This window comes from Corylus avellana, chromosome ca1 (assembly GCF_901000735.1).
Source record: "Corylus avellana chromosome ca1, CavTom2PMs-1.0".
NCBI classification, from domain to species: Eukaryota; Viridiplantae; Streptophyta; class Magnoliopsida; order Fagales; family Betulaceae; genus Corylus; species Corylus avellana.
Genome location: NC_081541.1, coordinates 45,351,076 through 45,360,714, shown reverse-complemented (window position 1 = coordinate 45,360,714; position 9,639 = coordinate 45,351,076).

Here is a 9,639-nt window from a genome sequence, read left to right as displayed (position 1 = left end):
GGTCAACTAACGGATGGACTAATTTGGTCACTTATCAAAACCACAGGGGCCTCCTGTGATAAAAATGAAACCCCAAGGGAGAAAAAATAAAGTTAGGAAACCCCAAGGGGGTATGGAGTATTTAACCCTTTAATATAATGGCAAAATTGTCATTAAAATGACAATTTTACCCTTATATTAACAAGGACCGGCTCCTCTTCGATCCGTTTTAACTAAAAATGACCCAAATTCCATGGCCACCGGCATTTCTTTGAATTTGTAAATTTGGTGAGAAAATTCTGTGGAAAATTAATGATAATGAATGGTATAAGAACCAGGAATTTTTTTGAATTATTGAATGTCAATGTCAGTAATGGATAACCGTAGGAAATCCAAACTATAGCAGCCAACAGATTCAACAATGTCAATCAAGTCACATTCAATGGTGCTTTAAATAAAGTTTTATATAATATATTGCGTTAGAATATTTCTGGTCATTGAAATGGGCATTTTACCATCTGCCATGTAAAATTCGCCTATAAAAATCAGCTTGAAAAAAAAAAGTTTGCTTAATAGCTTGTACACATATAGTTAAAATTATGTTTAATTAACAAATACAAAACAATTAGAATAGGTTTGAAATTGCGTTTAAGAAATAGCGCTTTTAAGTAAAAAAAAAAAAAAAAACTTTTAGGCAAAAGCTTCATTTTTAAGTTTTTGCAAAAAGTGTTTTTTTGGATATTTAAAAGCGCTTTTAATTTTTTTACCAAACGAATACTTTTTTTTTTTAAAACGAACTTTTTGAGTGTTAAAAGCTCTTTTAAACACCTCAAACACAATCTCAAACAAACCCTTACGAAATGGGCGGCGAGTCCTCCAGAACGGCGGAGCAAGGGGGGCGGCTATCAAAGGAAAGATCCAGGGAGTCAAACTTTCCTTCCACAAAAATATCGTCTCTGGTTGATGGAGGTACGGACGTGGATGGTGCGAAGGAAGGAAATCTGCTTACTGAAAATCAGGGAGGAAATCACGGGCAGGAAGGAGTGAGGGGGGAAAGTAGAGGAGAAAAATCTCAAAATGGAATTAAGAAAAATTTTCCAACGAAAGAGCTGCGAGAGAACTTAGAAGGAAAGGAGAGCGTGAATGTTAATGGCCAGGACCCGGAACCATTAATGAATTTTTTGAATGAGCTGGCACAAAAAGAAGAATATCTAAAAAGTGATGCGGCTGGTAGAGGGCAGAAGGGTATTTTTGCTGAGGGGAGGGGTGCTGGAGAAAATGAAGAAAGATCCTCCTCTGGTAATAATTTTTTTACTATGGCAGAGGTTGAAGCAAAAATGAAAAACGCCCTCCATGATGACACTCACATAACTCGACGTGTTAGCGATGACACTTGGAAAAAAACTGAAAGGTTGAAGCCCAATGGAGGACACAGGGGGGAAAGTCTTGGCAAAAGAAAGATGAGGGAGTTTAATGGAGGGATGGAGGATGAAGCAAAAAAAGGACGTCAAAAGGGAGGATGTCCTATGCACCTAAATGGAGGGAGGGTTACAAACGACAAAAATGGTTCGGGATTGGCGGCGGCTGGTAACCAGCCCCGCCGACCGCAATGATTTGCTTAAGCTGGAACTGCCGAGGGCTTGGGAACCCTCGAACAGTCCGAGAACTTTGTCGTTTGGTAAAAGACAAGAAGCCCGATATAGTTTTCTTAATGGAAACTAAGATGAGAGCAAACAAGATGGATTGGGTGCGGGTGCAGATGGGATTTGAGCATATGATGGTGGTTGATTGTGTGGGTAAAAGTGGTGGTTTGGCACTCTTATGGAGAGTGGAAGTTGGGTTAGAAATCCAAAATTACAGTCGACGGCACATCAATGCCAAGATTGTTCCTTCTCCGACGGAACCTCCATGGAAGCTTACGGGATTCTATGGGCATCCCAATCCCAACAAAAGACCGGAAGGTTGGAATTTACTTAAATACATTGCTACGATGGACCCCTCTCCGTGGTTATGTATTGGTGATTTTAACGAAATCATTTGTTTAGAGGAGAAATTTGGAGGGAATGGACGTCCAAGGGGGTTGATGGAAAATTTTCAAAATACTATGGAGGTGTGTGGTTTGACGGATTTGGGCTTTAAGGGGCCAAAATTCACATGAAATAATGGTCGTGCAGGGGAAGAATTTACTAAAGAAAGGCTCGATCGAGCAGTGGCCAATCAAAGTTGGTGTGAATTGTATCAAAGCGTGGAGGTGTTAGTGGGTGTCTCGGTTTGGTCAGACCATTGTCCAATTTTCGTGAGATTGAAGGGCCAATATGTTGCTCGAAGGGGACCCAGAAACTTCAAATACGAATCTGGATGGGAGCTGCATGAGAAATATCGGGATGTCATCAGGAATTCGTGGCAGGGGCCTTCTAACCTGTCGGATCCGTGGCACCACTTAATGAGAAATATGTTGGCATGCAAACAGTCCCTACAGCAATGGCAACGTGATGAAGTGGGAAATTCAACCAGACTACTGGCACAACAACGCCTCAGACTAGCCGAAATACAGGGTGAAGACAGGGAGCTGGAAGTGGGGCAAATTCTTGAACTCCAACAGGAATTAAAAATTCTGACGGAACAAGAGGACTTGAGGTGGCGGCAACGTGCAAAAATGGACTGGCTCAAGCATGGAGATCAAAACTCAAAATATTTCCATGCGCGTGCAAACCAAAGACGGAAGGTAAATCATATTCATCAAATCCACGACGAAAATGGAGGTTTATGGAGGACTCAAGAGGAGGTGGGGAGAACGTTTGAAAATTACTTCACAAGTTTATTTTCCACAGGAGGTGTTGCAATTGAAGATAGTTTGATGAGTGCCATAGAAGTCAAGGTGACGGGGGCTATGAATGAGTCGCTTATGAGACCGTTTGGGGAGGAAGAAATTAGAGAGGCTCTCTTCCAGATGGCTCCATTAAAAGCCCCTGGCCTGGATGGTTTCAATGCTGGATTTTTTCAGAAGAATTGGGACATTGTGAGCCCTGAGGTTTGCAAAGCTATACTTTTTTCCCTCATTAATGCTGTTATTGATAGCTCTTTAAATTCTACACATATACCGCTCATTCCTAAGAAAAAAAATCCCTCTTGTGTCACCGACTTTAGACCGATTAGTTTGTACAATGTGTTGTACAAAATTATTTCAAAGGTTTTGGCTAATCGGCTTAAAGGATTTTTATCCCTCATCATTTCCCATTTTCAAAGTGCTTTTATTCCGGGACGTCTTATCTCAGACAATATCTTAGCTGCATATGAAACCCTTCACACCATGCATTCCCGAATGCGGGGAAAGAAGGGCTACATGGCAGTTAAAATTGACATGAGTAAGGCCTATGACAGGGTAGAATGGGGGTTTTTGGAGGCGGTTATGGGTAAAATGGGGTTTACTCCCCCATAGATTAAATTGGTTATGATGTGTGTTTCTACGACGAACTATGCAGTTCTGGTGAATGGGATACCTACGGGAAGGATTATTCCTTCTAGGGGTCTTAGACAAGGAGATCCTATGTCCCCCTATCTTTTTTTGATATGTGCCGAGGCCTTGAGTTCCTTATTAATGAAAGCGGATAGAGAAGGTGTTTTAGCGGGGGTTCCCACATCAAAAAGGGGTCCTCGGCTTAATCACTTATTTTTTGCTGACGACAGTTTACTGTTTTGCAAGGCAGATGTGGCTCATTGGCATAGTATCTCTACCCTCCTCAAAACTTATGAAGTAGCATCGGGTCAGAAACTGAATATTTCCAAGACGGCCATCTTTTTCAGCAATAACACCTTGGCGGATGAAAGGAAAAAAATTCTAGATGTTGCGGGAATTGCTAGCTCACAGAGATATGATACATATATCGGGTTGCCAGCTTTGGTGGGCAAATCCCAAACGAAAGAATTTACAGGTATAATTGATAAGGTGTGGAAAAGATTGCAAGATTGGAAATTTAAACTGTTATCCCAGGCGGGGCGGGAAATATTGCTTAAGGCGGTAATTCAAGCAATACCAACCTATTGTATGAGTGTGTTTAGACTCCCAAACACTTTGTGTTCCAAGATAAACTCCCTTATGCAGCAGTTTTGGTGGGGAGCTTCAGGCATACATTGGATGAGTTGGCATAAAATGGGAATACCAAAGTCCAAAGGAGGTATGGGGTTTCGGGACTTTAGAAGTTTTAATAAGGCTTTACTAGCCAAGCAGTGTTGGAGACTATGGCAGTATCCGGACAGTTTGGTATCCCGAATATTATCGGCAAAATATTATAACCATCATTCAATCTTGGAGGCAAAACTGGGATATAAACCTTCCTACGCATGGAGGAGCCTATTGGGAGCATGTGACCTGTTAAAAGAGGGACTTTTTTGCAGGATAGGTGATGGAGAAGGTACACTGATTTGGGGGGATAAATGGATCCCTCGCCAAACCACTTTTGCCATTCAATCGCCACCTAGGCTGCTCGGAACGGAAGCAAAGGTTGGGGAGTTAATTGATAGAGACTTGCAGGGGTGGAATAAAGGTTTATTAGAGAGCATATTCTCTCCAGAAGAGGTAGAGGCAATTCTGTCAATTCCTATCAATCTACACAGAAGGGACGCTGTCATATGGCGAGAAACAAAGAATGGCCTCTTCACTGTGAAGAGCGCTTATCATTTAGCCATGCGCAAGGAAATACTGATGAGGGCAGGCAGTTCCAATACGGAGAAGAAAGAGGAGATATGGGGAAAGTTGTGGAGATTAAAAATCCCAAACGCAGAGAAGAATTTCCTATGGAGAGCCTGTAAAGAGATCCTCCCAACCAAAGCAAACCTCAGCCGTAGGAAGATAACAAGGGATGCATTGTGCCCGATTTGTGAACTAGACAATGAGACAAGCTTTCATATCTTGTGGGACTGTCCATCGGCTAGGGATGTGTGGAGTGTAAGTCTAAAGAAATTCCAGAAGAGCTCTTTCACTGGTCCAACGTTCAGGGAAGTGGTGGAGGTTTTATTCCAGGTGTGTGAAGAAGAAGAACTCGGTATGTTTGTAGGGACAGCACGCCGAGTGTGGCATAGGCGAAATGATTTCGTCCATGGGGGGTCATTTATTCATCCGAACGTCATGGTACAGCAAGCCAACGATGCCTTCAAAAATTACTCTGCAGCAAGGTGTCAACATGTAAGATCCCATCCCGCTTTCGAAGAACCTGGCGAGGGTAATGGTGCTGGGTAGCCTTCGGGTGGCCCGCACCAGTGCCTGTAATCTACCAGGGAGAAAATGGTATTATGGGGTAAGGATGGTTTTGATATGTTTAGTTTTACTGGAGAGTTGTTTTGTACTGGAGGGCTGTTTTGACAGTTTTTGATCATCATATATATATATATAAAAGCCGAGTTTTGACGTAGGGAATGCTTAGAATTGCGACACGTGTCCTCCTAACTCCATCTCCCACATCTCTCTCTCTCTCCCTCTATTTCAACTTAAATGTCATAAACTAATTATATGGTTTAAGACATTTAATTAATTGTGCTAACTCTCACTCTCCCATAATTTGTGTTTCAACCGTTTCCATCTCCCACGTCTCTCTCTCTCTCCCTCTATCTCAACTTAAATGTCATAAACTAATTATATGGTTTAAGGCATTTAATTAATTGTGCTAACTCTCACTCTCCCATAATTTGTGTTTCAACCTTTTTTTTTTTTTTTCTCTCTCTCCCTCTATCTCCACTTAAATGTCTTAAACTAATTCTATGGTTTAAGACAATTAATTGTGCTAACTTTTACTCTCCCATAATTTGTGTTCAATCGTTTTTTTTTTTTTTTTTTAATTAATTGTGCTAATTCTCATTCTCCCATAATCTCTCTCCCTCCCATAATTTATGTTTCGACCGTTTTTTTTAATATAATTTTATGTTTGAACCTTTTCTTTTCTCACTCTAAAGTAATTATATGGTTTAAGTGTCTTAATTATTTCTCTCTCCCATAATTTTGTCTCTCTCTCTCTCTCTCTCTCCCTCTATCTCCACTTAAATGTCTTAAATCTTTCTCCCATAATTTTATATCTGAATTCTTTTTTTTTTTTTTTAATTAATTGTGCTAACTCTCACTCTCCCATAAATCCGTAGGTCTCTCTCTCTCTCCCTCTATTTCTACTTAAATGTTTTAAATATCTCTCTCTCTCTCTCTCTCTCTCTCTCTCCCATAATTTATATTTGAACCGATTTTTTGATTTTTTATTTGTAATGCATTGAATTGTCTTAATGAAGAAAACAAAAGGTTTTCAAATTCTCTCTTTATTTAATTTTCTTTTTATCTTCTCTTGCTTTATGTTTATATCTCAATGTGAGATATATTATTATATATATTCATCATCATCATATATAAAAGCCGAGTTTTGGCTCAAAGAGAGCGTAGAATTGCGACACGTGTCCTAATTTTTTTTTTTGTCTTAACTCTCTCTCCCATAAATCCGTAGGGGTCTCTCTCTCCCTCTATCTCCACTTAAATGTCTTATATCTTTCTCTCTCCCATAATTTATGTTTGAACCGATTTTTTGATTTTTTATTTGTAATGCATTGAATTGTCTTAATGAAGAAAATAAAAGGGTTTTAAATTCTCTATTTCTCTCTTTTTATTTAATTTTCTTTTTATCTTCTCTTGCTTTATGTTTATATCTCAATATGAGACAATTAAAATGTATGAATTTTATTTGTAATATATTTAATTGTCTTAATGAATAAAACAAAAGGTTCTGAAATTCTCTCTTTCTCTCTCTGTTTATTTTTCTTTTTCTCTTCTCTTGATTTCTATTTATATATCAATGTTCATCTGTCAATTTCACACTCAAATCAGGAAAAAGACAAGACAACAAGAGAGAGGTAGAGAGAGTTTCTAATCGTTGTTTCTTAATGATTTCTTTTCTTTATTTTATTTTTTTCCAAGAACAGTTCTTCTCAATTTTCCAATCGTTGTTTCTTAATGAAAAATTATACTATTCTCAATGAAGTGTAGAATAGTTATTTTCAATTATATTAGTATTTTCATTTTATTCGTTTTTTTTTTTATCTTTATTTTCGGTGCTTATGTTCTTCCATTTTTGTTTTTGTCCCTTATATCTTTTTCTAATTTTTTTTTCTTCTCTTACTGTCTATTTATATCTCAATATTCCTTTGTAAATTTCACAATCAATTCAGAAAAAGACAAGAGAGAGAGAGAGAGAGATTTACATTGCTGTTTCTCAATGAAAAATTATACTACAGTTCTTTTTTATATATATATATTTTTTTCTAGAACAGTTTTTTTTCAATTTTCCAATCGTTGTTTCTCAATGAAAAATTATACTACAATTTTTTTTTTATTTTTTTTTTATCCAGAATAGTTATTTTCAATTAGTATTTTCATTTTTGTTTTCCTTTTTTTTATCTTTATTTCCGGTGCTTATGTTCTTCCATTTTTTTTTTTGTCCCTTATTTTTTTTTCTAATTTATATATTATTTTTTATTCAAATGATTACTTTTCTTTGGTAAATTTTACATTGAACTCAAGAAATAATAATGAGAGAGAGAGTTTCTTATCGTTATTTTTGGTTGATAATTTTTTAGTTTGTACATGTTGTTGTTCATTGAGTAATTTAATTTTTTTTTATCTGTTTACATGCTTAATTAATGGATGACATTGGTTTTTAAGGTTTCATTGGAATCGGAAAACGTATACAGTAGAAAAAAGACAATTCTTTCAATTATATTAAAATTTTATTTTTAGTTTTTTATTTTATCTTTATTTAATGTATTTATGTTCTTCCATTGTTATCCCTTAAATTTTCTACTAATTTATATATTATTTATTCAAATTGAATATTTTTCTTTTGTAAATTTCACATTGAATTAGGAAATGATAGTGAAAGAGTTTCCTATCATTATTTTTGGTACAGTGTATGATGTTTTTTTAGATTATGTCAATGTTCATTGTGTAGACTTTTTCGTCTTTGTTTTCCTGTATGTCTTAAAATTAGTTTCATTTACTTTATATATGTGAAGGATGGTTTTTTTTAAAAAAAAAGAGTGGTTATGTTCTTCCATTTTTTTTCCCTTAAATTTTGTACTAATTTATATATTATTTATTCAAATTGATTAGTTTTCTTTTGTAAATTTCACGTTGAATTAAGGGAAATGATAGTGAAAAAGTTTCCTATCATTATTTTTGGTACGATGTATAATTAGATTATATCAATATTCCTGCCAGTGTTTTTTATCTCTTTCATTTTTAAAAAGAAAAATTAAACTACCAACATTCTTTTGTTTACAAAATTAGTAAACATAACTATAATCAAATATCAATATGCTCATATATTTTAGAACACTTATTTATTTTTGTTAGTGTAATAGAAAAATTTCTCAAAAAAATTGTTTATGAGGAGAAAGTTCAACTCCTGAAAGACAAAATTTTACCATAATGGATTGTGTAGTGGAGGAGAAGTGGTGTCATTGATTAATCTATGTATTGAGCAAAACTATGGTTTAAAAGGATCTTATGAACATTTGTCATTTTTGGTAGCTAATTAGTTAATTAAGAGAAGAAAATAAAAATTGTTGTTGATAATCTTTTAAAGACTTTTTGAGTAAATTACAAAATAAAAAAAAAACCCGGTGCGTAGCACGGGCTCTAAGCTAGTTGATTAATAATACATCAGTCTGATTATCAAAAAAAAAGATCATAATTTTATTTCTCTATTTGTGCCATTTATTTAATGATCCCCATAAATATATGCAAACAAACATGCAGTGGTAGTTCTTTTAATCTGAACATTATAATTCAAGAGGTTTGGGGAAATTTTGTTTTTAAAGTAAAGATGAGTAACTGGGACTCTGCAAGCCCATTTAGGACATGCGTTTGGCATTTCAATTTCATAAATAAAGAGTGTGATTTTAAATCAAATTGTAAAAAATTGATTGTTTGGAATTGCCTTTTTAAAAAATTACGATTTGAAAACGAAGAAAACTTGTGTTTTCTAATTACAGGTAAGGATGTGCTTTTTTGCTAAATTGCAATTTTAAAGGCCAAGTTGTGATTTTGCCAAACACGTAACTGCATTTTTAAAAGTCATGCTTTCAAATTGCACATTTTAAAATCGCTATTTCAAAATTTTGAAATCACAATCCCAAACAAACCATTATAAAGAAAAAACATTGCAATACTATTAACAAAAAAGAATTCACCAATCTCAATTCAAGAGAAAAATGTTAAGTATTCTTGTGTCCATTGGTCCATCCTTTGGTTACAGAGGAAACAATTTAAAAAGAAAAAGAACAAAAAATGAGGAAAAAAAAAAGAAAAAGAAAAAAGAAGGTAACCCATACTGCGAAACAGAGTTGATACACACCTCTAAATATTAGAAAATAGATTGTCCCTTTCATGATATAGCGTTTTCTTTACAAATGACAGCAAACATCTTAAAAGAAATCTTGATAATATACTCTTTTTTTTTTTGCTATATAAGTAATGCAATCTCATTAAAAGCTCAAACCCTGCTACATAAAAAGTATACAAGAGAAACTCCCTAATTAGAAGAAAAGAAATCTTGATAATACTATAAACATGCATAAATGTTTAATTCCTTTGGTAGCAATCTTAGCAACAACCAGCAAAGTCAAGAAAAC